Below are 26,940 nucleotides of genomic sequence, written 5' to 3' on the forward strand. Positions count from 1 at the left end.
CATAATGTAGTTGTTGCCTTGATGTGACTGTGAGACAAGGTAAGCTTGGGATCCTATTCTCACACCTTTCTCAAAAGGTCTGGGTTCATGTTTTAGTGAACAGAGCTCTATTCATTTTTTTTCAAACAATAAAAAGGAAGGAGTTCTCACACATTTTAAACTTTTTGTGCTACCATATGGGAATTTTGAATGTCTGCACTTAGAATCCTTCATATACGTCCATTCATTACATCTTAAGAATGGTCAAGAAAGGGACATTATGCTGACAATGATCAACAATAAAGCTGATGAACCTGACATCTATAAAACTGTGAAGGTACCAACTGGAGAAATAAAAAAAAAATCCCAGAAAATCCCCAAATACTTTAGGGACATATACAGATCCAACTCCTCCTTTTAAAGCTTCCCAGTCCTCCAATCCTCACTCTTTCCTCCCAATGTCTACCATACTTACCTCGACTATTCATTCTGGCCCTTGGTCACATACCGCCATGCACTATACTTCAAATGCTTCGTGTTTACATGTGTCATCTCCAAAACAACTTCTCTATAGACAGGGAACATATTTTATACTGGTATTGCATCCCACACACCATATCCTGTGCCTAACAGAGTTCTCCACAAAGAGCAAATCCTCAATAAGTACTGATTTGTCCAAGAAGTAATTTTAGGATAAATTTTTAAAAACTTGGGTCAACAAAGATAACTCATACATTAGGAAACTGTACAAAATAAAGACATAAATTGTTCAAGGGGGCATTTAACTGAAGTTCAATGTAAAAGAAACATTGGTGAAAAAGAGATCTGGAATGGGAGGGTGGGAACAGGTTATAAGGAGCTTTAAATGTTCTACCGAGGAGTTTAGACTTCTGTAGGCTGCAAGAAGCCACAGCTGATTTTTAACGAGGGAGAGTCAACGAGTCCATTCATTCATTCATTCATTCAACAAATATATATGTATTGAACACCTTGAGTGCCAAACACTTTGCCAGGCACTGGGAATACCACAGTGACCACAGGAGACAATAACCCCTGAGCTTATGTCACAGTGAGGGAGAGAGATAATAAGCAAGCAAGCAATACATATAGGATGTCAGAAGGTGATAAAATCTTTGAAAAAAGGGGCACCTGGGTGGCTCGGTCAGTTAAGCGTCTGACTTTAGCTCAGGTCATGATCTCACAGTTCATGAGTTTAAGCCCCGCATCAGGCTGTGCTGACAGCTCAGAGCCTGGAGCCTGCTTCGGATTCTGTGTCTCCCTCTTTCTCTGCCCCTCATCCACTCGCACTCTTGTCTCTCAAAAATAAATAAACATTAAAAAAAAAGATCTTTGGGGAAAAGGAAGGAAAGGAAAGGAAAGGGACACCTGGGAAGGAAGGTGGTCCCAGCACTCCACAGGGCAACAGGGAAGGCTTCCCTCAGGGAGTGGGAGAGAGCCCTGAGGCTGCAGGGGGAGACCTACTCCTTACTGTGCGTACCATGGGCTCTCCTGCCTGTTCCCACAGTCCCACAGACCTACTCAGGCTGTACAAGCATTTTAATGGCCAGAAGGCAATTCAAAGATTCCAGTCCTCTTTCACACTCTGGGTTCTGGGCCTCTTCCTCCCCTCATTCTCTTGGCTACCCCACCCCATCCAGATGGATTTCTGATGCCATCAGGATTCTCCAATTTAAGGCTGGGTGGCACAGCCATCTCAACCTCTCATCTTCCTTTGCTGATTTCCCTGAGCCTGGCCTATCCCCAGTCTGGCTTCTGAAGCTCAGGCCTCCTTTGGACTTTTCTTTGGTTCCTCAGAGTCCAGCCTCCTCCCCAGGAGGTGCTCTCAGTCGCAGGTAGAAAGCCGGTTCTGGCTCCCCTTCTGATTTCCTTCCCACCTGAACATCCCCTCCCAGAAACAGGCTGCTGCCATGGATGGCAACAGCAGCACCCAGGCCACCGTAGGGGACTCCATGAGCCAGAGAGCAGGGTCAGGGAGCAGCATCGGGTAGGTGCATGTTGCACATGTGGGTGTACATGTAAATATGTAATCATGTATGTGTGTGTGCATGCCCGGGTGTGTCCAAGAATGGTGTGAGAAAGGGGTGTGAGCATGCAGGCAGAAGCAAATGGAATCTAGAAAAGTGGGAAGAAGTGAGTGTTCACAGAGACAAAGAAATGCAAACATTTGCCAAGAGAGAAGGAAAAAAAGTCCCAAAAGAAAACTCCACAGGGTAGCAAGGCACAAGGGTAAAAAAAGTAACAGGGAGGTATTAGTATTAAAAACCCAAAATGCTGCGAAGATGGCAGGAGACAAAACAAAAAAACAAAAAAGCAAAACAAAAACAACCCCCCCCAAAACCAATCTGCCTAAAATGAAGTATGAAAGAGGTAAGACTGACCCAAAATTTGAACTAATAAAATTCTAATTCTGTGCTTCCCTCTTAAGCATTCATTTCTCAGATCAAGGCTCTCGTAGCAAGAGTAACTAGGAAACAAATGACAGAACATTCCTAAAGATGAAGTTCAGAAGGAAACAACTTGAAATTCTAGAAATTCAGTTGCCTTCACTACAAAATGCAAAAGGGGAAGGCTCTCGGGTAAGACCGCTGTGGAACAGAGCCAAGATACGGATCCTGAATGGCCTGGCCAAACTGCAGGCAAACGAACCAAAACTAAACAGGAAAACAAGAATGTTCACATGTACAGGCGCAGGTCAAGAGGCTGCAACACAAAAACACACACTGAAACTCCCTGGGACACTCAGGGTCTCCAGGCAGCTCCTTGACCATGGAAATGAGGCAAGGCCCTTCCTCCTGCGATAACTGTCCCTTCTCCACTCTGCTGTCTCCTCTGACTCGCATTTTCTGTTACCCTTCCTCTTGGAATCTTTTAACAATGACTCACACGGCAATAGGGCTAGTCAGCAATACCACGGCCCTCCGCAGTCGATGCTGTGTAGGAAGCAAGCAACTCCGTGGACTGTCGTCAGTACCCGTTTTTTCCTTTCTCTGTTCAGGGAGGATTTGCTTTTCAGCCACGTTTCCCTCAAAACACAGTCCTGACAGGAGATGCTTACTACACAGATTTCTAAACGATGAAATGATCTGACTTTGGCTACTTGGTCATAACGAAACTAAAAACACTAACATGAAAAAACAATAGTGTGATCATCTCACCTACAAAAAACAACTTGATACTTGGGTGAAATCATGAGACCAGAAAAAAAAAAAAAAGCTCAAACTACTCAAACTAATATTTTCCAACCTTTCACTAACAGCTAGGGCTAAAACCACATGTTGTGAAGGTCTTGCACTGCGTTATTATTAGAAGTCACAATTCTATTGATACTGATGAGTCATTTGTATCGGCGGAAACCAAGAACTTCCATCAACATCATGTTACACACAGTCGCTGTGGCTTGGCTTTTTCTTTATTACTGGTCAGAGCTGCTTCAGAATGCTTACTGACTGAAAAAAAAAAAAAAAAAAGGAGGAGCACTCCTTAAGGATGTGAAAGCTTTCCTTCCCCAGCTGATCTCGTTATTCATCCTTCTCAGGATAGTTTAGGGTGACTTGATCAACTCGTGTCTACAAAAAAGGAAGTTTATTTAGAAACCTCAAAAAAGGTAACATTTCACACTTTCCGATGAAAATAAGCAGAACTGAACTCCAAAAACAAACAGTGAAACCATCTTTGAAAACACATGTCAGATTTAAAATGACCTGAGGTCAGGTTTCTTTCTTTTCTTTTCTTTCCTTTCTTTCTTTCTTTCTTTCTTTCTTTCTTTCTTTCTTTCTTTCTTTCCTTTCTCTTTCTTTCTTTCTTTCTTTCTTTCCTTCTTTCCTTCTTTCCTTTCCTTTCCTTTTTTTTTATAACCTTAATAACATGCAACAGATATAAACAAACTCTGTCATCACTGAAGGGCTTGCACCACACAAAACCATGTCAGGCTAGCCACTGTGCACCCACTCCCCTACTTCCCCACTCAAGGCACATGCTCCTTACGGAGGGAGAAGTAGGTCAGGTTTCAGTTACACCAAGAAAACCTACGCTAAAGGTTTATGAAAGTTCCTTCTGGTGCTAAGGAAGAAATAACAGCATATTCCTTTTCCCCTATTCTCATCCCCTCACCCTTCTCCCCTTAAAGATTCTCAGAAAATTAAAATGAAGTAAAAATCCATTTCCCTGAGGGATTCCCAGAAATGCCATGGTGCTTATGCAGTCTCTACAAAGGTAGAAATATGCCCAGTATTCTGCCCTGCAACCAAAAGGCTATGATGGGCTGCTGGAAGGAGGAAACCCAGATCAGCAGTGACTACAGATCTGAAAATAGCCTGCCAGAAGCTCAAAGGCCCGGTGCTCTCCAAGGGCAGCACCAGGGCTGTGGGCAGTTTACAGTGCGGCCAGCTGAGTGCCACAAGAGCTCCATGAGTCAGCAAGCGCCTCTGGTAGGAAACTGCTGACATGCTAAATTACTCTTGCATATATAAGGTGCACACACCTACCCAGCAAAAATCAAAACAAGGTACACGCAAATTAGCAAACAGGAACCTCTCTACCCTTGCAGTTCTATTTTCTAAGGTTAGACCAAAAATATAAATAACCTATATGCCACTGCCCCAAAAGTAGTGGCAACAACCAATAATAATTAATAGCGGTAATAAACAAACAACTCACTCTCAGTGTTGTGATGTGTGGAACAGCTGCATTCAAATCTTACAAGCCAGTTAATTTTAACTGGTTTTAATTTTAACTGGATTTAACTGCTTTTCCTCCCTTCTGAAAAATCAAAATAGTTGCTATATCGACCACAAAAACTGGTAACAGACAAGCACAGTTCCTGTTTTTCAGAGGGGACTTACTTTCAAACCCACAATATCAAGATGCTTAACATAAGTGGAAATTTAAAATTTATTGTTTGATGTGGGAGACTTAAACCTGTATACTAATTCAGATCCCACAAATGTTAGAGTAATTACATCTCAGGTTTGTCCTACGCGTCTTTCATCTCTGTTCTCTCTTTTAATACAGGATCCAAAAATCTACAGGAAAACTGTTTGGAACTCAGAACACATTTTCCCATAGAGACAATGCCATGCTAGTGAGCTAGCATTCCAGGATATTCCATGAAACAGTTTCAAATGTAAAATACGAGTGAGATGTTCAATTGCAATTTAAAAAGAGAAAATAATACTATAATTGTTCCAAAACCAATTAAAACTTAAAAAAAAAAACCCTCTTGACTGACTGTGTTTGAGGAAGCATCTAATTAGAGGAAGATAAGGGACAGTCTTCTAAATAAGACTTTTGGTCTTCATCTTGTCTCACTCTGGTTCTTTCAACATGGTTTAAAAGATTAATTTCACTTTGAAATGCATGGCATTCTCTTACTTTGGCATAATGTATCATTAGAAAAATCTTTATGTTTATCAGTTGTGAGCACTGATATTTTTTTTTTTTTTTTTTGCTTCAAAAGAAATGATCAAGAGTTGGAAGAGGAAAAAATGAAGGGAAAATGGCTATAAGAAGGGGATACTAGTGAGTGAGGAACAGAAAGAAATGGAGTCAGGGAGAAAAGCAGGCATGGTGGTATAACTAAACTAGGGAGACAGAGGAAAGGTAGGAATTGGGTGCCCCACTAGACAGGGAAGTATTCCACCCAGCTACTCAGTGATCTGACCCACAGTGAAGGAAGGAATCCAGCAGGATAGTTCCACAGACTGGCACTAGATGGCGCCATCAACTCAACATAGCATGGTTGCTGGAGGACTTTGCCTTGGCGGATGGGTAGTTCAGAAGGCAGTTCAGACTCCACAACTGGGTATTTAACAGGTAACAGGTCTAAACTAAGCATTGTTTCATTAGTCAATCAACTTCTCCAAACATTCAGATATAATCACCATGCTAACAGCATAGGTCATGCCAATTTTTAAATAAATTTATCAACTCAATTTTTAGTAATAAAACAGGGTGTGGAGGCAGGTGAGTGGGGTCCACTGCTTTTTTTTTCCTCCTAAAATTCAACATTTAAGGACAACAGCATACTTTGAGTTCACTGCTACTGAATGACAAGAATTCCTAATTATAAACCAACTGGCTTTCTCCTGTAGTTCTGTTTAAATGTCAAATAACATACCATCTTGCTACACAGGTTTATGTGATCAGATCCAGTGTTTGTCAAGAGGAAGGTGGTGTTCACTGACAAATGTATTAAAACATTAAAAATCATCACCTCCTTATATTTTTAATAATACAGTGGTTTTTATCCTTTAATCTGCTTATCTATATTCTCTGTCCAGGACTGGATTTATAAACACCTTCTCTTCACTCAGAGATGTCCTCCCATAACTAGGTTACAAATGTGTGAAATCTTACCATTCCCAGTGATAGAATTTTGCTTCTTTGGCTTTGTCTCCTATTAACATGCTGATGATTCAGAAAGAAGTGATGTACTAGGTATGCTGTTATTTACACCCTAGTAAAATTTTCATAAAATCTCTTTCTGAGCTTCGTTTTGAAAGGGAACAAGGGGACTAGTTAAGGGCACTGGTGGCCGAAAGCAGCACAGCAAAGACTGCAGAAGGATGGAATGAGGCCGGTGGAAGGAAGAACTGATCGCAAACCTTGCTTAGCTTTACAATTGCAGAAAGGATCATCATCCCTGACACTGATCTTACTAAGGAGATAATATGAAAAGTAAGGGTTAACTTAAGTATGTCTACATTTTCCTCTTGCTGAGAGGGTAATAATATCTTTATAGTTAATTTCTTTTTTTTTTTTTTCATAGTTTGACTCTTCAGGGCTCATTCATTTGCATAATATGGAATCTTGAACCCATATAGATATTCTACAAATCAATGCAAGTAATTCTTACACGAAATCAGCTGCTTTAATTTAAGCTCATCATTGTTTGCATAGAAATCTTTATGCACTCATCTGCTTGATTTTTTTAATCACTTAAAACCTCCAACAGTGACACACTAAGCATCTCCTCATTTAGCCATCTCCAAAATTTGAACTAAATACTGAAAAATAAGCACAGTACATTCATATGCTAGATCATTTTCCAAATTGAGCTTCAAATGTGTGCTTGATGTCCTAGTAGCTCCCAAGAATGCCTCTTGACTAAGGAAGACCAACTTAGATGTCCAGCCCAGGGCAAAGCTGAATCAGCATTCCAAACAGTGACCCTGCAAACCTGAGTAATCAGGGTCACTGCCAAACCAACTGCCTCGCTGAGTCCTTTAAAACCATTCAAATCCCCAGTTGAGAGTTGCAACATGCTAATCTGGCAAGATAATCTCTTCCTAATAATAAATTAAAAAATAATAAATAAATTGGGGAGAATGAGAGCAAAGGTTACCTGCTTTTATCTGTTACTAATAGCTAATATTTCTAATTAGGAGCTCTAATGGAATTGGTTTTGGATGAAATTCTTCCTCCTCAGTAGAATCATTTACCTATATAGGAATAGTTTTCCTTCACCTTTCCTACCCTCATTTAAAAAAATGCTAAAAACAAAGTCTTCACTTAACAAGAGGTAGAAGCTTGTACTACAGGAAAATCCTGGGGACAGGGCCATGGGATTCACGTTGTCTAGTTCTTCTTTATGTCACCACTTCTGCTCTCTGATCCCCAGTGGACACTTAGACCTGAGGAATGAAATTATTAGAAAGTGAATCATACGAAAGACAAAAGATGTATTCATTAAAGTTCACTGACACATGATTTTTTCAATTTTATCGTTCAGATAGACATCAACAAAATATCCAATATTTCAGAGTGAGTTGGCCTATATTTCCACTTCTGAGAACTGCTAGAGAGCAAAAACGAAAAGTGGGGGACGGGGGGCAGAACAGCATGGCAGTTAAGAGAACAGGCTGTAGCATCAGATACCTAGTTTCCAATCCCAGCTCTACCTCTCATTAGCTGGTTGACATCTGTGCCTCAGCTTCTAATGATCACACCCAGCTCTGGGTTGTTATAAGGATTAAATGAGTTAATATGAATAACACACATAGGAAGCTCCCAACACAGGCTAGCTATCATCCAAAGAAAAAGAGTTTTAGCATACGGTACAGTAGTTTGTTTTAAATAGATACCGTCAAAACTCCTAAATTGTGCTAAGAATGGTCTAAATAATCCTTCCTGGGCTGCAGAGGCTAGAAACCTTCTTGCTTTGGGGTAGGCAGGGGGTTCATACAGAAGCTGGGCTCACATTTTCATTGAAGATCCTTGCCTAGGTCAGACACTTACCAGCCAACTGGGAGGAATGTCTGTGTAACTTCTAATCATTTAAATGTGGTCAAAATGACCCTAAATATGTTCAAAATAAAAACGTTAACTTGCATTGTTTTCCAACTATGGAACTGAACAGTATTCTTGGCAATTAATTCTGTTTTTATCAGGTTCTAAAGACACAGGTAAATAAATCAATTCTGGACTCTGTATACAGGAATCATTATTTGCCAAAATGGCCCCAAGGGTTATATCATGGTTTATGCAATACTCCAAAGGGCCAAAGATAGTAGTGAATTAATAGGATTAGGAGGCTAGGAAGAAATGACAAGCTCCAAATTTCAGATGGGCTCGGATAGGCAGCTCATTCCATAATTCCTCAGGAAGGGCTGCCCCAACTGCCAAGCCTGGTCACATTCCCCCATTACACCCCCCCCCTGGAATGGAATACCTTTCCTTTACAGAACGTGCAGTGGGTGATCTGTTACTACCTAATTAATGTCATCTCTATGGCATTCTTCACTAGGGCAGGGACCAGAACTGGATCTGTGACCCCTTACCGCTTTCCACTAAGAGCACTATGATCACCTAACACCATGCCTGTCACATAAGAGATATTCAGTAGATGTTTATTTATGGAATGAATGAGGCATCTATCCCTAAAGAATGGCACTTCTGAACACCTGGCCCATTTTGTTGCAACCCCAAGGTTCTAATACAGAATGGGAAGAAAATAAAAACTGCCACTAATGTGTGGATACCAGGATACTAAGGAAACTTCTAGTCTAAGCCTTCTGGGTCAGACTCATGAAAAGTCCTGAGGAAACTCCTGAAGCATCTGCAGAAAATGACAGGGGAGAGAGAAGAACAGTGCAAGACTGGAATTGGAGGACCTGGAAGCTCAAATAGATTTCTTCTGAAACTAACCTGGAGTTTGTGACACGCTAGCTGCAGACACAGGAACAAATGAAAACAATTACGAGAAGAATAGGAGGATTGGACAGTGGAGGATTTAAATGCTTGGGGAAGGAGAAGATGAAAGCAGACACAAAGACAAGAGGGAGCTAGCAACCGAGCTCCAGTTCTCAGGGGCATCAGCAGTGTGTCCTACAGCCTTCAGGAGATGAACAAAAAAGTCAGTGAGGAAATGACCCATCTCAGAACCAAAGGACAATTTATTATCAGGCTAAGGAACAAAAGAGAAGTTAACCAGGGGAATATGCTGGAGAAATGATGATTATGAAGTCACTGGGGAAGACTGAGAGACATCTTGGCTGTAATTCCAATGACTAGAATGAACGAGTACATACGTGAAATGCTTTCAGATTGGGGAGATTTATTATTTTGGAAAAGATAGCTCAAGGAAAAACAAAGGCAAAAATCCTGCCTGATTTGTGAGGTAGTGCCACTGGTATGGCAAGGTTCAATTTCCATATTCTTTAGAAAAGAAATGGTCCTTGAGAAGGACAGAGTAGTGATTCTAAGGATACTTCCAGCTATAGGGAGGCTAAGCAGCATGCTGATGGTAAGATTATGTTTCAGGTTTAGGTAGACTAACATTTTAAATTAATAAGAAAGAAAAAAAGGGGGGGGGGGAGAAAAGTAAAAGGAAAAACCCTGAACTGACAAAGAAAACTACTTTGCTATGAAATGTTGTTCCAGGCCAAAAAATAAAAAAAGGATATTCTGGGCAACCTTTCTAAATTTACAAAATGTTTAGTTCACAGCAGGTTTCACTTTGGACTTGAACAATCTGTAAATATTTACATAAAATTTAAAGATGGGCCAGGAGTAGGTCACACACTCTCACTGACAAAACAGGAGCGATTTTCTATGATTCCCAGGGTCTTGGTGCTGCTTTGCGTAATGTAGCTCTAGCTGTGCCAGAAGTTTATGCCCTTTTCCCCCAAAATGCAAATTTTTACAACCAGCCTTGGCTTCTGATCCTCCAGTGCCTCTGCTAGGGTCCTATGTCACTGGAACTTCTGTAACATCCAGTTAGTAAGAGAGGAACAGGAAGGTAGATGCAGTGTCTGCTGTATAAATGCAGGTTTTGGCAAATATGTCGCATCTGGTACTGTTCTATGTTCCTTGTCCATGAGAGTAGGAGCCATGTCCTCTGTTTAATATGGTTCCTGTGCACACCTAGTCATTGACTCAGAGCTAGACTGTACGTACAGGATGGGGAATAACCTTTAGACAGTCCAGAAAACACATACAGCATTCAGGTGAAATTCTTTACAACATAAAATGAGAAAATTCCTCTTCTGCAGAATGGGCACAATGCCTACTTCCCAAGGTTGCTTTGAGGAGTCATCGAGGCAAGTACAGAGAAAGTAGTTAACACTGTTCCTGGCACATATTGAGCCTTCAGTAAATCACAACTATTATTTTAGTGGGTGTTCTCAAATGTCAAATTCTCATGTAGGTCCTCAGGCATTTAATAGCCAAGTTACCCCATCTGGTCAATAACACCTAAGAAGATGACAGGTTATTCAAAAGGAATGGATTATTTACCTTCAGAGGATTGCCATGGCACCCATGATATTAAGTATGTGGCTCTTCATGTTGCATTCTCTATCAGAAAGGAAGTTATCAATCCCTGAGTGGGACTCAGTTTTGATTTCAAGTTTTGTTTTTCTTATATCTTTCAATTTTCTGGATAGCTACAGACATTTACTTGGTGGAGACTCATAAATCATCTACTATGTGCCAGGCCTTTAGAAAATAGCCAAATACAGCAATATTAAACAATAAGAAGTTTTAGCCCATTCAGTGGCAGAAGAAAGGTTACCTAAAAGAAAGGCAGAAGAAAGGCCAGCTCTAGCTATTGCATACATCCTCATCCAGCATTTAAAAAATTTTTGAGGGGTGCCTGGGTGGCTCAGTCGGTTGAGTGTCTGACTTCGGTTCAGGTCATGATCTCGTGGTCTGTGAATTTGAGCCCCACATCAAGTTCTGTGCTGACAGCTCAGAGCCTGGACCCTGCTTGGGATTCTTTGTCTCCCTTTCTCTCTGCTCCTCCCCCACTCAAGCTCTGTCTCTCTCTCTCTCTCTCAAACATGAATAAACGTTAAAAAAAATTAAAAAGTTTTTTTTTAACTAGTATTTTAAACTTAGAGCTTCCACATAAAAATGCAGATATCCTGCTTCTCTTGGATAAACCAGGTAACATGGTAACACAAAGCCAGTATTCCCACCTATTCCTGTGTGGCAACAGTCAACAAGAAGCTAAGACAAAGTAGTGGTTGCCCTTCCCTACTATGCCCCCCTCCTCACCAGGAGAGTGAAAAATGAAAATGAAGGGCCCCGAATTCAAGAATTATTAACAATTTCAAGATGATTAACAACAGATGATTCAACCAAGTGTGAGATCCTTCTGAGCAGGGGGGGAAGGGTACAACAGAGCACACACATGCCCACGAAGCTGGTCTTGCACCACACCCCCTCAGCAAAACAGGAAGGGTATTTATTTCTCTAAGTAATTCTGTGATTCATTCAGTAATGAAGCCAGCATTAACAACAAGCCAGCTACCATACCCCCCCCCCAAATCTGAGGGACAAAAAGTAGGGGAGTGAAGCCCAGCACACTGAGCTAGAGAGCCTCTAAGGATCTCTCTCCACCCTTGTTAAGGCTGGATCCATACCAGAGATACTAAGCGTGAGTTAATCCAAATAAAATTAAACTGCTCCCAACGATATAGATTGGCCTGAGCCCTATTGTTGGCATCACAGGAGTCCCGATCAACCATTCTGAGGAACAGCTCACAAGCGCTAATGAGTAAGTCCCGTTGGCTGTGCAGACAGTGGGCCCAGAAGTGAAGGGCCAGCCTAGGAGAGATTTGAACATGAACCTGACCATCTGGCTCTCCGTGACTCACTTTGATCACAAAATGAATTGCAACAAATTGAAGAGCACATGGCTAGAGTTAATTGTCTCATCTGTAATCTGAACCCACTTTTAAGCAGTTGTTATTACCCTCTATCAGGTGGAAACGTTTCCTACCATCACTGCAAAGTGCATTTCCTGATGAACTGTAATGGATCATTAAATTCCATATCTGAATAACAATACTTTGCACTTATGCAGTGCCTTTCATCCAGGGATTTCAAGGCAGTTTGCAAATAATTAAGCCCCTCATACAGCAGCCAGAGGTGAGTGACTGGAAAGAACTTGCCTGAAGATACTGAGTCAAAGGCACGATTCAATAGAAAGGGAATAAATGGCTTCCTCCCAGGCATTAGCAATACTGAAAAGTGAACTGGGGCGGGGTGGAGGGGTTGTTCTGATGACCCCCCTCCCTTGCTGCCTAACCCCCTCTTCTCTATGGCAGATTCTCACATGCAACCTACAAGGAACAGAAAAATAACTAACAAGGGTATTTATAATTTAGCTATGAGTTCAGACACACACATGCATGAAGAGAATGTTTTCCCATATAATCCTGGCATATGCAAAACGAACTGACATTTCAATCCACCTGCAGAAGCAACAGATACCAGAGGAATTAACTCAACACACTTACGATTACCAAACGTCAAACCCAAACCCTTCCAAAATGCAAAATGAAAATATTGCCCTGCACAAATTAGAGTGTGTTCTAACAAAAGTACTTTTTATTCCATGGTTGTGTATTCCATTTTGGGGACGCCCCCCCCACTTTGAATGACATTCAAGTTTCAGGAACAGCAAATAGGACAGAATTGGGCAATCAATGTATTCTCTAAACCAGAACACTAAAAAGGAAAAACATTTCAGTCACCACAACTTTTGTGGTGAAATTATAAACTCCTGAAAAACTGAATTTATAATGGAAATGCTGACAGACCTTTCACTGGAGCAGTCTGAGTGCAACACTGTAATTTAGCAATCTCTCTTACAGACTAAAGACTAATTCTAACAAGATGTCATTTTGACTCACGTTTATTACTACCTGCAAGAATGAAAAATGCCATTTACTCGGGAGCTGCCGGAGAACCAGGGTGGGGCAATCTCACATTTTAAGCAAGACGCCCGCTGCCTTACCAAAATAGCCCTCTCCACGGAAAGAGTGGCAGCCTTTCACGCTCAGCTTCTTTCATGTCAGCCAGAGCCTTCGCAGCTCGACATGCCTTTCCTACATGTTACATTTTAATGATCTGAGAAAACCGTTATCGGAGTTAACATCTCTAATTTTACTCTAAACAGACAAAAGCAAAATATCTCATTAGGCATCCTCTCCGCCAAGGTTCCCACTAGGCAGAAAAGGATTTTTATCTAAAGTAATTACCCTTTTTAGTTAAACACACGCAACAGATGAAATTTACACACAGTGCGACTACAGCACTAGACAGCAAAGGTGGAAACCAAGGAACGCCGCGTCTCGCTCCCCGCGGATCCGCGGGGAGTCTGCGGCGCAGTAGGGGGTGGGGCGCCCTCGTCCCTCCCATTTCTCGGGGACCACGGGTCGCAGCGACCACGATCACCGGGCGCGAGAGCTGCGAGGCGCGCCTTCTCCGGCCACAGACAAAACCATCGGGACAGCGCCCACACTGGAACTTCCCCCAAGTTGTTAAACTCGCCTACACGCGAGAAGGTGCTGAGGATACTCCGCACGTCCACAACCCCCAAAGCCAGGGGTGCGCGGCCCCTTTCACGTGCATACACTCGGCCCTGCCCGCTTCCTCCCACGGTTCGAGTTCCTGCAAATTCTCGGCCAGATCGAAGTGGACGAGATGCTCACTCGAGTCCCCTCTCGCGGGCAACTGGGGTAGTCCATGAGCGCCGCCCGCCGCCCTCTCTAACGCCACTGGGCTACTAAGCACCCACCCGTGAGAGGAGTACGAAGCGATCACAGGGAGACTCGGCATGGGGAGGTGCGGAGGTGTCCCCTGGATAAACTCCTCTCCTAGGTGGAGCTTGGAAACTGAAGTGTGGGGAGGAAAAAGAGGGTGTGTGTGCGTTGCACTTTGATTTCATGTAGAATCTTGGGGGGGGGGGGGAGGTATAAGGTTTCTATCTCTGAAGGCACGAGCCCCTCGGTTCAAGCTCCCAGGGACGCATTCCCGTAACGCGGTCACTGGATAGTAGGGATTCCACCCAGCGCGCTTCCCTTGGTCTGCGCTGCGAGTCTCCCAGCTTGCCTCTTCCCGGGACCCTAAACTTGGGCTTTGATGCCGCGCCAGTCGCGGAGGTCTCAGCTACCCAGCGGCGACTGACAGCTGAGCGCGAAGGCGCGGTGGCCGCAGTCCCCGCGGAGCAGCCCCAGGCGCGGACGCCGCCGGCAGCTTGGAGGCCGCCGGGCCTGGCGCGGGGATCGCGGGCTGGGGGCCGAGAGCAGGGCCGTGGGTCTGACAGCTGCTCCGGCTTGCGCGGACGCGCGCCTCCCTCCAGCCCGCCCTCCCCACGCCTGACTTATTACCCTCTGCTCCTCCTCCCCCTGCTGTTCCAAAACACCCGTCGACGCGAGCAAAATACAATGCCGCCTCGCCTGCCGTAAACAGCCTGGCGAGAGAGCTCACATTCGCCGCGCCGCGTCCGCCGGCTCGGCTCCCACCCCCTTCCCGTTCCTAGAAAATGCCATAAAAGCGGGCAGGGCGCTCGACGGGCGGCTGCGCGCCGGGCGGCCGGGCTCCCTTCCCGCGTCGCTTCCCCACGCCTCCCCGCCTGCCCCGCGCACCCGCTCCCTCCCCGCGTTAACTTGCCCCGCCGCCCCACCCGGTGCCGGCCCGGGACCCAGGGCCGGGGACTCACCTCGCCAGAGAACTTTGCGTCCTTTTCCGCCTCCTCTTCCCAGTGTCTTCCCAGCCTGCAGCCCCCTCCCGGGAGCTGGCGCGGTGGGCGGTTCGGGGGTCACCGAAAGCTCTCGGAGAGGACGCGCATCACATGGCAGCTCGTTCCCAGCCCCCCGAGTGTACCGGGTAGGGGGAGGGGAAGGGTCGAGGGGAGGCCGGAGAGAAAGCAAGAGCCCGGCGGCCGCGGGAACAGGCAGGCGGGGTGGAGAGGGCGGCGGCGGGCGCTCACGTTAGCGCTGCTGCGACCGCAGCCCGGGTGTGCACGGTCGCTGCTGCTGCTGCTGCTGCTGCTGAGGCGGCGGCGGCTCGGCGCTGTTTGCTCCGCGCCGCGCGGCTCGCGCTCTCCCCGGAACGCCCACACTCTCAATCGCTACATTGTTGACATTCGGCGCTGACGTCACCCGCTCCCCATTCACAATAACTTTACGGGAGCCGGGCAGCGCACCTCCCCGGCCGCTGGGGCGCCGTACGCCTGGCGACTAGCGTAAGCCGCTCCGCGAATGGCGCTCCGGGGGCTAGGGTGGGGGGCGAGGGGCGGGGGCGGGCGCGCGCGCTCGGCCCGCTCGCGGGAGGGGGCGCGCCTCAGCCGCCGCTGCACTCCCCGCTTTGTGCAGCCGCGCGGTGGGGAGAGCCCCGTGCTCCCGGCCGGACTGAGCGCCTGGCCGGGTCCGGCCTTGTTCGAGACTCGCAAAGGCCTTGAAAGGCAAGGGTTGGGGGCTTGTGGGGGGGAGGGGAGTGGTGAGGGCTGGTATGGCACGTGGGGAGGGGTGCAGAGCCCAGGGCCCTGCCCCCAGGAAGAGGAGCCAGACGTCGAGACCTGGGATTCCTGGGTTGTCTAGCGTTTCCCAGGAGGGGAGGGAAAAGATGTTCCACGGGCCCCCACCAAGCTAACCTGGCCCCCTCATGAGTGGGGGTGGGGCGAGGAAGAGTAGTTTCCGACCCAACAGCGATGGTGACGGTTGAATCCTTTACCCGAGGGCCTGGGCCCGTCCCGCTGAGCGAGTCTATAGCCCCCACGACTTGGTTTTGGAAGGGGCGAGAGCAATTGCTAAGTGTAAATGGAAAGCCTCGCTTTCAGCTTCAGCCCCAACTCCTCCTGGGTTCCAGCCTCTCCCCTGCCTCTTACTCCGGAGGCTGCCAGGGTGTTGCTGCTGTACTTTAAGGCCATCGTGTGGCTGCCCTGTCAGAAGAAAGCTTGATGGTGGTGAGGATTTTACAGAAAGTAATTAGGACTTAGAGTGAACGAACATTTGCAATAAAAGAAGGTTGTGTTAGTGCAGTGCTGGTGCCTGCAACTTTACCTCTGCCAAGGCCAAGAAATTCTGCCACGTTTCCCCGAACACCTATAACTTGGCCCCCTTGTGTACAGGCAGTATTCCATATTATTACATGTGGTGCTGATTTTTAATGAATATTATAAAACTTTGGCTCGCTCTACTGAGAGAAGGATCATAAATCCCCCCCTGTAAAATGGGCACTGGCATATGCTGAGGAAGCAGTGAAGCATTGCCCTGGGAGTCTTGTGATACCAGCCAAAGTGTTACTCTGAACCACCTTCGATTGAGGGCAGAGTTTTAAAAGGCCCTCATTTTGACCGTCTGTGTGGAAAGCTAAGACATGGACCAAAGGAAGCTCAAAAGGCCAGGCTAATTTTTCTAACAGCATTGCAGAGCCTATCATGTAGGTCTAGAACCATACGGGGAGTTTTTCTCTGCTAGCCTTTATGGTTTTCAGACGAAGAGAAGCCTAAGAGCTAGGAGCAGTTCTCAGTCTCCTGACTTTGGGTCTGGTGCCTCTTTTGATAAAACACCCTTCTTCTTGAGGTCCCTACCTGGCCTTCTGGCAAGGACAGAAAATACTGAGCCCGATCTGCCCTGGCAGAGCCAGTCCTTAGTCTTGTGGATGGTGATGTTTTGCCTTCCTCATTCCTGTAAGTGTATGAGTGTCAATGTGATAACTTTGAGCATTTTAATAGCACCAGGAAATTTTTTTCTAGAGCCAGGCTTGAGAAGATCCTTGTGAAGGTCATGCAAATTCATTTCTTTTCAAGCAGGCCATGGCTGCCGGCTGTGATGTGGAGGAGGGGAGGAGAGGGATGTTGCTGGAAGTTGATCTTGCCACCTTGCTTCTGGTCCCAGAGGGTACAACAAAGGCTATTAGGTCATTTCAATTAGTCTACCTGCTAAAGACTCACACTGGAGTTTTCTTAGTTAGAAATTCTCATGTATGAGATGGGACAGCAATTCAAGATGAAAAAAAACAAATGAAACTGTGATAGGTTGTATTACCTAGTCATTCAAAATGATTAAATTCGAACTAGTTGACCTCTATAGTCACGTCCAGTACCGAAATCATGTGCCTCTGTGGCTATGAATAAGACAAAACCATTGCCTTCGAGGCGCTTGAAGCCTAGAAAGGAGTTAGTTATTTCCTTTTGAATAGTTAGAAGTAGGTTACTTGAATTAAAGCCTATGAAACACATTCAGAATTGTACGAAATTAGTACTGGACACTCTTCTAACAGTACTACCTCAAGAGATTAGTCCATGGACGGCTTTAGCACCCTTATAGTGAATGTTTGCTGCCATTCTGTGAGTTTATGGTTCTGTTCTGGACGCTTCAGGCATTTACAATGTGAAACAGATGCAGGTTTTTCCTTCTGTATATTCATGATAGTAACTGGAATAGAGGTCAATTTATTTCCCATGTATGCAACATTCAACCTTTGCTGATACACTTTTTTTTTCTGTATAATTACATGTGTGCACTGATCCAGAATATGGACTTCATCTGTGATACATTTCTAAGCAGGATATGATTTCCAGGGATAATAGCTTTGTACCATATTATTGAAGTCAGTGAACATTATTTCTGTAAATCTCCCTGATTTTATAAAATAAGATAGGAAAAATTATTCAGGAAACAAACAAAAAAATGAGCAAAGACATACATGAAGAAAGAATTGAGCAGTTCACAAGTTTTTCATTTTCTTGCTCTCCAGCACCCTATTAGAGGATCTGATGGTGCTGAGAAGATATAACGGTTTTCTTTAGGCAGAACAGTAGGCAGATTTTTAAATGTGGTACCTTGAATAAGATATAGCAGTACAAAGTTAATGTCCAGTGGGAGAGAACTGAGTGAGATGTTTAGAGGGGGAGAATGCCAAAGCCAGGAGGAACCAATGTGGTGAAGGAAGTTCTGCTGAGAAGAAACTGAGTTCTACTTGTTGGGCAAATTCCTGAGAATTATGACCAAGGTTTATTATTTCAAAGTCAGATGTTTCAAAGTGTATCTAACCCATAAAACTTCAGCACACTGAAACACTGCACAGGTGACACTTGTGAGAACTGGCGAGATTTGAATAGCTTTGGTAATCTGTTCAACAATTTTTGAGCCACCTATTTTGTGGCGGGCACTGTTCTACAAGCTGAGAAGTTGAATTCTTATTCTAGTGGTGAGATGGGGATGGGAGAGGGAGACAGACAATGAGCCTCTGTGTGTGTGTGTGTGTGTGTGTGTGTGTGTGTGTGTGTGTATGATATATAATATGCAAATATATAACTATATGCAATAATATATAGTCAGTATTATATAATATCAAATTATGTTATAATATCTGGGGGTGAAGAGTGTTGGTAAAGTGTTGGTAGGTAAAGGAGTTCAGGAGTGGTGGTTGGGTCAAGGAAGGCATTCCTGATGAGGGGACATTTGAGCAGAGATATAAATGAAGTGAGGGGGCAAGCTCTGAAGCATTCTTGGGGAAAAGCTTTTCAGATATGGAGAAGAGCAAATGGAAGGGCCCTGAGGTTGGGTGGACTTGGCATCCTCCAGGGATAACAAAGAGGCCACAATGCCTGATACAGAGGAATAGGAAGGAAAATAGCAGGAGATGATGCCAGAGGGATAGCCAGCGGGGTTATAGTTTGGTAAAATGAGAAGACATTTTTAGGGGTTTCTGCAGAGAAAGGACATGACTGGCCTCAACTCCTAAAAGATCATTCTGTTTGTAAAGTAGAAGGGGAGGACAAGTGTGGAAGCAGAGACTACGAGGAAGCTATTGAGATGGGCTAAGAGAAAGGTGATGTTAATTTGGACTACAGTGGTAACTGTAAATGGGATTCTAGATATATTCAGAGTAAGCCAGACAGGACTTATTGATGATTCAATTGTGGGATGGGAGAGGAAGAGGACTCAAAGAAAATTCTGGATTTGGGCATGAACACCTGGTTAATGGAGACTCATTTAGTGAGATAGGAAAATCTATAGGGGGAACAGGTATGGAGGGAAAGCTCAAGTGTTTGGGTTTGGATTTAGTACATTAAAAACATTTTTTTAATGTTCGTATTTATTTTGGGGAGAGAAAAAGAGACAGAGCATGAGCAGGAGAGGGGCAGAGAGAGAGGGAGACACAAAATCTGAAGCAGGCTCTAGGCTCTGAGCTATCAGCAGAGAGTGCAATGTGGGGCTTGAACTCATGAACCATGAGATCATGACCTGAGCCAAAGTTGGATGCTTCACTGACTGAGCCACCCAGGCGCCCCTGGATTTAGTACATTTTAGGTGCTCATCAGACATCTATGTGGAAAAGTTGAGTAGGCAATAAGACATGAGAGCCTAGCCTTCAGGAGAGAGGTCTGGACTAGAGATAGAAATCTGTGTATCATCAGCGTCGAGAATCTGGGAACGTGGGTGGAGAAGAGAAGAGGTCTAAGGATTAAGACCTGGGGCACTCCCAACATTTAGAGATCAGTGAATGAAGAAGATGAAGAAGATCTGGCCGATATGACTGAGAAACAGCAGCCAATGAGGGAAAGGAGAGAGAAATAGAGCCAAATGAAAGACAATGTTTTGAGAATGAGGGAGTAATCAGTTATGCCAATGCTGCTGATGGGTCAAATAAGATGAGAACCTATCATTGACTTTTCAACTTGGTACCCTGGAGGGTATTGGTGTCTTTGACAGAGGGGAGTGCTGGGGACTACCCTTGGCTGGAGTGGATTGGAGAGAGAGTGCAAGGAGAGGAAGTAGAGGCAGTGGATATGGACCACACTCCTTGGAGGAGCTAGACTGGAAAAGTAAAGATGGGGAAATGGGTACAGCCTATGGGAGAGACAAGAGAGCTCATTGGAGGGAATAATCCAGGCAAGAGGGGAAACAGTTAATGCACAGAGAGAGGGGATAACTTCTAGAGGGAAGTTCTTGAGTCGGGTAGGGCCCGTTCATTACTATCAATAGGAGAGAAGGCTGCTTAGGTAGGGGTGTGTGGGGAGGCTGGACTCTGGTGGTGAACTATCCCTGTCTGAGTGATTCTGTCCTTGATTCTGAGTGGACTCAGAAGCCAGATGATCAACTAATGGTGGAAGAGGGAAAAGTGTGGAAGGGAAGGAGGGAGGAGAGGGGTGGTCAAGTGCAAGGCAATACAGCAGGATTGCTGGGCAGCACAGAGGAAGTTTGAGGGCCACCACGAGAATATAGACATACCACTGTCAGGAAGAGTTATTTCTCATTGTACAAAATCTCATACAAATTTTGAAAAATAATCAGTGTATTCCAAACTAGAAATCACTGTAATTTTCCAGAGCAACTAAGATCATGCAAAAATTTTACTCTAGTTACCATGAAAATTTGGCTGGTAGCCTTTTTTCTTTGTAACCACCCATCCCTCTTATTTGTCCCATCTTTATCTCCCCCAAAGATCACCTCAGTTCCTAAGAAGGACTTTGGAAATAGTCCCTAAGAGGAAAGGATGTTCTTACATCATTATCTATAGTGACTAGCCCAAGATCTGCTTCTACAATAAAGAGTTGAGGCAACTACTATCTAAAAATTTAAGTGACATAAAGCAATTCTTTAACATGCATATCTGTTGTGCTGATGAGAGATGAAAAATTGGAAAACATTGTATTCTATCCTCAAGGAACTTAAAAAAGTCTAGACAAGTAGTTGAAACTGCTATAAATTAAACAATTGACTATATGATAATTTTATAGTTAATTTTATTATTTACTGTATTACTTATTAATAACACTTAAAATTATTTACAGAGAAATTCTCTGTATGGAATTTATACTAATGAAAAAAAAGAACATACAGAAAGATTTTTTAATAAATGATAGCAAAAACAAAATAGAGAGTTTTAAATGCCTTACAGCAGAGAATTGGCTAAATAATTTGTGGTTCATATATAAAATGGAGTACCACAGATTCATCAAAAATTATGTTGAAAAAGGATGTATATTGGCATTTTAGTGTTTTGTTAGTACATTTTAAAAACAACTTGCAAAACAGTATGATTCCAGAAGTGGAAAAACTAAGCCTGAATAGAAAAAAGTCTGGAAGGATATACATAGTGTTAAAGTGGTTTTCTCAAGACGAAGAGCTTATGAGTGGTTTTTCTTTGTGCCTAACTGGTTTTTAAAAACTTTTTCTCTTAATATAAATGTATTAGTTCTCTAATAAAGAAAGCCAATAAAAGTTATAAAATTCAAGACATGTGTAATTAAATTCTAATAAGAACTTAAGTGTTGTAGGTGTTAAGAGGGGAAAAAAAATTTATGAGGGCTTGAGCAGCCAGGAAAGGTTTCACAGAGAAGGTGGAATTTGAGTTGAATGTCAAGGCTGGGAAGGATCAGAGAGGAGAAAATGTGGTGGGCCATTCAACACAACTTTGCTCAAAGAAACTTGAAGAAATTTTGCTGTAGACAGAAGTAATCTGACAATTTTAGAATTACTGTGAAAAGAAAGTCTTGATGATTTTACTCTAACAAAAATGAAGTTGAAATTGAATTGTTTTTCTCATCCCACCTAATGATTTTTTGAGGGGCACAGAACTGAGTTCACTAACTCTATAGCAATTTCCTCCTACAATATATGACCCTACTTACCATTTCTAATCTATTAAAAAAAACCCACCTGTTTATGTGATAGAATTACACAAGGGCATCCAACCTGAACACTGGTAACAGTCCTGTCCCCATGGGTATACATCAGGCACAGTGCCTCTGTGAGTGGCAGAGACTGGGGCCTCATCCGTCTCTTCTTTTTCCCAAGATGCTTCCTACATAGATCTCCCACTGCACCACACACTGAGAAGCTCAGTTCAGTGTGTTTCAGGTGGTAGGTATGTGTGGAAACCCAATGACTCATGCTTAGACTTGATTCAGGCCTTTGGTGATCTTGCAGACGGATGAAAACATGGAGGCGTGCTGTGTTCCAGTTTCACTTCATCACCCTCTGGATTTACAGCTCTGCCCAGTTCTGTCGTCATTGCAGGCAAGATCCTCTTGGTAGGTTTCCTCCATCCTCAATTTTCTGAAGCTGAAAAGAGCTGTGTCAGGGAGGGGGGTTGGTATATAATGTGTCTCAGGATTTGTGCGGGGCCATGATTCAGAGAAAAGGACCTGTATTCCCAGATTTGATGACCAATTCATGCTACCCAGAGCGGGTGCTGAATCGGAATGCTTATTAATTTATTATAACCACTAGTGGGTTATTTGCAGGGTAGCATACTTCATTCTGGAGAGAGCTAAATGAACACCAATTTTTTTTCTCTCAAAGTTTTCTTTTTCAAATTCAGTGATAGATTAAATGTGTATTTTCGTTTCTGATCTCACCTCTGCTGCTTACTGCCTCACCTGTGGGCTCATTTCAATCATAGGAGAAGCATTTGAAAAGTAACTTGTCTTGAATTTCAAACTTTTGGAAAAGTTGCCAGAGTAATACACAGAACTCCCATATCACCCTCACCCAGATACTCCGATTGTTAATATTTTAACACATTTGTGTTCTCTCTTTCTTCTGTCTATATATACTACTTACACCATCATCATTATTCTTATTCTGAATATTTAAAAGAAAGTTTTCAACAGGATGTTCATCAACCCCTGAATGCTTCAGAACATATTTTCAAAAGGTAACGACACTGTCCTACATAATCACAATATAGCAACCAAATCAGGAAGTTAGCATTGATCAGAGACCCAATTCAAATCTCACCAACAGTCCCAACAATATCTCTGTTTGCTTTCTGGCCTGAGATCTCGTTCAGGATCACGGGTGACACTTAGTTGTCATATCTCTTCAGTCTCCTTCCACATGGGGCAGCTCCCTGCAGATGTCTCCTCAGCTCCCAGGCTCACCACTGGCTTCAGGGGAAGGGAAAGAAAGCGCTAAAGGAAAACATGACAATCTCTCTCTTGACTGTCACTTGATTCAAAGTGTTGGTGCTAAATTTATTGAGGATTCATTAAGGATTTGCGCAATCTTTGTAAGTTATGTCTCCAAAAAGGGGGGAGGGCAGAAATAACCAGGTAAAAACAAGCGCTTGTACTTAGTCAATAATTAATAAAAAGCATCCCAAGTAAATGAAGATCCCTCACCTCACAAGGACTTTGCATATACTGTTTTCTTTGCCTCTTTTCTTCCCCAGAAAATTCTTCTCTTACTCACCTTGCTCTCCACTAAGTGAAGCTTCCCTCACCACTCCCCAGGTCAGATCCACTTTACATGAACCTTGGACCTAAATCCTTTGCAACATTCATAACAATTCTATTCCCTTCTCCTTTTTAAATTTATTTTAAAAACTATAGTATAATACACACCGCATAAAATGCACCATCGTAACCATTTTTTAGGTGTGCAGTTCAGTAGTGTTAAGTATGTTCTCATTTTTGTGCAGCCCATCTCCAGAACCCTTTTCATCTTGTAAAATGGAAACTCTAGACCCAGCGAACAGTGGCTCCCCATCTCCCTTACTTTCAGCTTCTGGCAGTCACTCTTCTACTTTCTGTCTCTATGAATTTGACTATTCTAGGTACAGTTTTTCCACATCCTTACCAACACTTATTTTTGTTTCTGTGTTTTGATAGTAGCCATCCTGATGGGTGTGAGGTGGTAACTCTTTGTGGTTTTGATTTGCATTTCCCTAATGATTACTGATGCTGAGCGCTTTTTTCACGTACTTGTTGGCATTTGTATATCTTTTTTTGGAGAGGTGTCTATTCAAGTCCTTTGCCCACTTTTTTTGATCACGTTATTTGGGGTTTTCTGTTGTTGTTGTTGTTGAGTTGTAGTTCTTTATATATTCTGGATATTAACCCCTTATCATATACATGATTTGTAAATATTTTCTCCCATTCTGTAGGTTTCTTTTTCACTCTGTTGATTATGTCCCTTGGTGCACAAAAGTTTTCAGTTTTAATGTAGTCCAATGTATCTATTTTTTAAAAACTTTTGTTACTTGTGCTGCTAGTGTCATATCCAGGATATCATTGCCAAACCCAATGTCAAGGAGCTTTCCTCTATGTTTTCTTCTAAGAGTTTTGTAGTTCTACCCCTCATGTTTAGGTCTTTAATCAATTTTGAATTAATTTTTATATATGGTGTAAGGTAAGCATTCAACATCATTCTTTTGCACGTGGATATCCAGTTTTCCTCACTATTTATTAAAAAGACTGTTGTGTCCCCATTGACTACTGTTGACATCCTTGTCAAAAATCATTTGATCATATATAGAAGGGTTCATTTCTGGGCTCTCTATTTTATTCCATTGGTCTATATGTCTGTCTTCATGATAGTACAACATTGTTTCAGTTACTATAGCTCTGTAGTTACTTTTGAAATCAGGAAGTGTGAGACCTCCAACTTTGTTCTTCTTTCTCAAGATTGTTTTGGCTCTGCAGGGTTCCTTGAGATTCTGTATGAATTTTAGGATGGACTTTTCTATTTCTGCAAAAAATACCATTGGGTTTTTGATAGGAATTGAATTAAATCTGTAGATCACTTTAAGTAGTATTGACACCTTAACAATATGAAGTCTTTCAATCCGTGAACATAGAATGCTTTGCCATTTATTTGTGTACTCTTTAATTTCAGCAACATTTTATAGTTTTCAAGTGTACAAGTCTTTGCCTCCTTGGCTAAGCTTATTTCTAAGTATTTTATTCTTTTGGTGATATTGTAAATAGAATTGTCTTCTTCATTTCCTTTTAGGATTGTTCATTTATTTTTTCTTTTTTGAGTGGAACGGTTTGTTCAATTTTTATCTCTTTTTCTGTGCTGGAAGCTTCAGAAATGTAGAAGCAGTGTCTGGTTTTGCCCACAGTTGTACCACAAGCCCTTTGCATAGCAGTAGTCACTAAGTACATGTTCAATAAGTACTTACTAAATTTTTCTAATAGTGTCAGGCTGATTCAGTAGATTGTTTATTTTTATATGTGAATGAAGAATATACTGATGCTGAACCATCACTTTGACTGTCTTTTCAATCCTCCCTTAAAAAAAAAAACTAATAATTACTTAGTGCTTACCATATGCTAAGGGTCTTTTTATGTGTTCCTTTATTTCTCGTAGCAATTCAGTAAGGTAGGCATAGAGTCAGAATATACTTTGTTGAGAGTCTGAGTTCTGGAGCCAGACTTCCTTTGAATCTGATTCTGTCACTTGCAAGCTGTGTGACTTTAGACAAATTACTTCATCTCTCTGTGCCTCAGATTCCTATAATATGGGATTCCTGAAGTGCATACTTCTTTGGTTTGTTGTGCATATTAATTAAGATATTGTATGTCATTTGCTTAGCACATAGCTACATCATAGCAATCATTATCTCAACTTTGCAAATATAGGAACTGAGGTTTTAAAGAGGATAAGCTGCCCGTGATTACACCTAGGCAGTCTAGAATCCCTAATTACTTAAGCCCTGCACTAAAGTGCCTCTTATGTACACTGTTTTCCCCTATATCTGAGAATAGGCAGTAAGGAAAGTCATAAGTCCCCGAGGGATAAAATGTTTGAGGAATTTGCAAGAAATAGAACCTCCCAGGATGCCAGATTAGATGTGCCAAGAAGGTTCTTTTGTTCTTCAGAATTTCAGTTGGAACTCCTGGGGAGACTCAGGGTGTCCTGAAGGGAAATCTGACTCCAAAGATCAGAAGTCTTCACTCAGTAGATCAAGTTCTGTCTATGGACCTACAGTGCAACCAGCCAGATGGCCAGCATGGCTCAGGTGGACCCACAGAAGAGTGAGGAGGTCTTTAGGGAAGGGGAGGGAGACTATTCCATGAGTGAAGAGGAGACTGGAGTCTGGCTCATCTTCCCTGCGTGCACAGACCACTGTCATCACAGGCACATCACCCTCATCTTTGCCCTGTTCCCAGTGATTCCAAAGCTTTGGAGAAATGGAAGTGGTCTTGCCCTTCAGAAAAGACTGGGACCCTAGTCCCAGACCTCCAGGGGAAACAGTGATCATTACAATAGTCACATTCTCAGTAGATTTACACATCCATGGCTAACGTTTGTTGAACACTCACTCTTCTTAATGCTTTACCTACAATATTTTAGTTTCTTCTTGGGTGACCAACTCATCCCAGTTTGCCCAGGACTGTCCCAGTTTCGGCACTGACAGTTAAACATCCTGGGAAGCCCTTCAGTCCTAGGCAAACCAAGAGGGGTGGCCACCCTGTTATATCTTCACAACCTCCCTGTGAGTGGGAGACTTGGTATGGAGGAGTGGAGCATTTTCCTAAAGACGTGTCCCCATCAAGTATCAGAGGCAGGATTTGAACTCATGAAGACTGACTGTAGGGCTTGTTCTCCTAACCAATATGCAATGCTGCCAAAACCAGTGAAAGCAGCCTCTGCCAGTAAATGCTTGGGTTTGGTCCAGATACCAAATGGATGGCAAATAGTACTGGCAGCTGTGGGGGAAATAGTAAATTGTGCAATATGAAATTTCCCAAAATTAAAAATGGAAACTCACAGTCTATTGCTGACAAAATGCCAAAGAATGCTTTCGAGACTCAACTGGCTCTTAGATTTGATGTCTCACTTTATTCTAATTTTGGTTGTGCCTTTTATTTTGGTGAGAGTGGGGAATAGGTACCAGATCAGCACTGTTGTTGGGTAGCTTTAAGGTGGGGAGGTGCAATATGAGACTGTCATTCTCTTTAAAGGG

At 43.2% G+C, this 26,940-nt stretch overlaps 1 protein-coding gene across 2 annotated transcripts in view; it reads right to left on the bottom strand.

The window, feature by feature from the left end:
- BACH2 (BTB domain and CNC homolog 2) overlaps window positions 1–15,373 on the bottom strand; it is a 349,101-nt gene extending 333,728 nt beyond the window's left edge. For both annotated transcript variants that reach the window (XM_042986810.1, XM_042986811.1), the window contains exon 1: window positions 14,951–15,373. The gene's annotated coding sequence lies outside the window, so the exon portion shown is untranslated. The remainder of the gene's footprint in view (window positions 1–14,950) is intronic.
- Window positions 15,374–26,940: the final 11,567 nt, after the last annotated feature.

This window comes from Panthera tigris, chromosome B2, assembly GCF_018350195.1.
Source record: "Panthera tigris isolate Pti1 chromosome B2, P.tigris_Pti1_mat1.1, whole genome shotgun sequence".
Classification (NCBI taxonomy): Eukaryota; Metazoa; Chordata; class Mammalia; order Carnivora; family Felidae; genus Panthera; species Panthera tigris.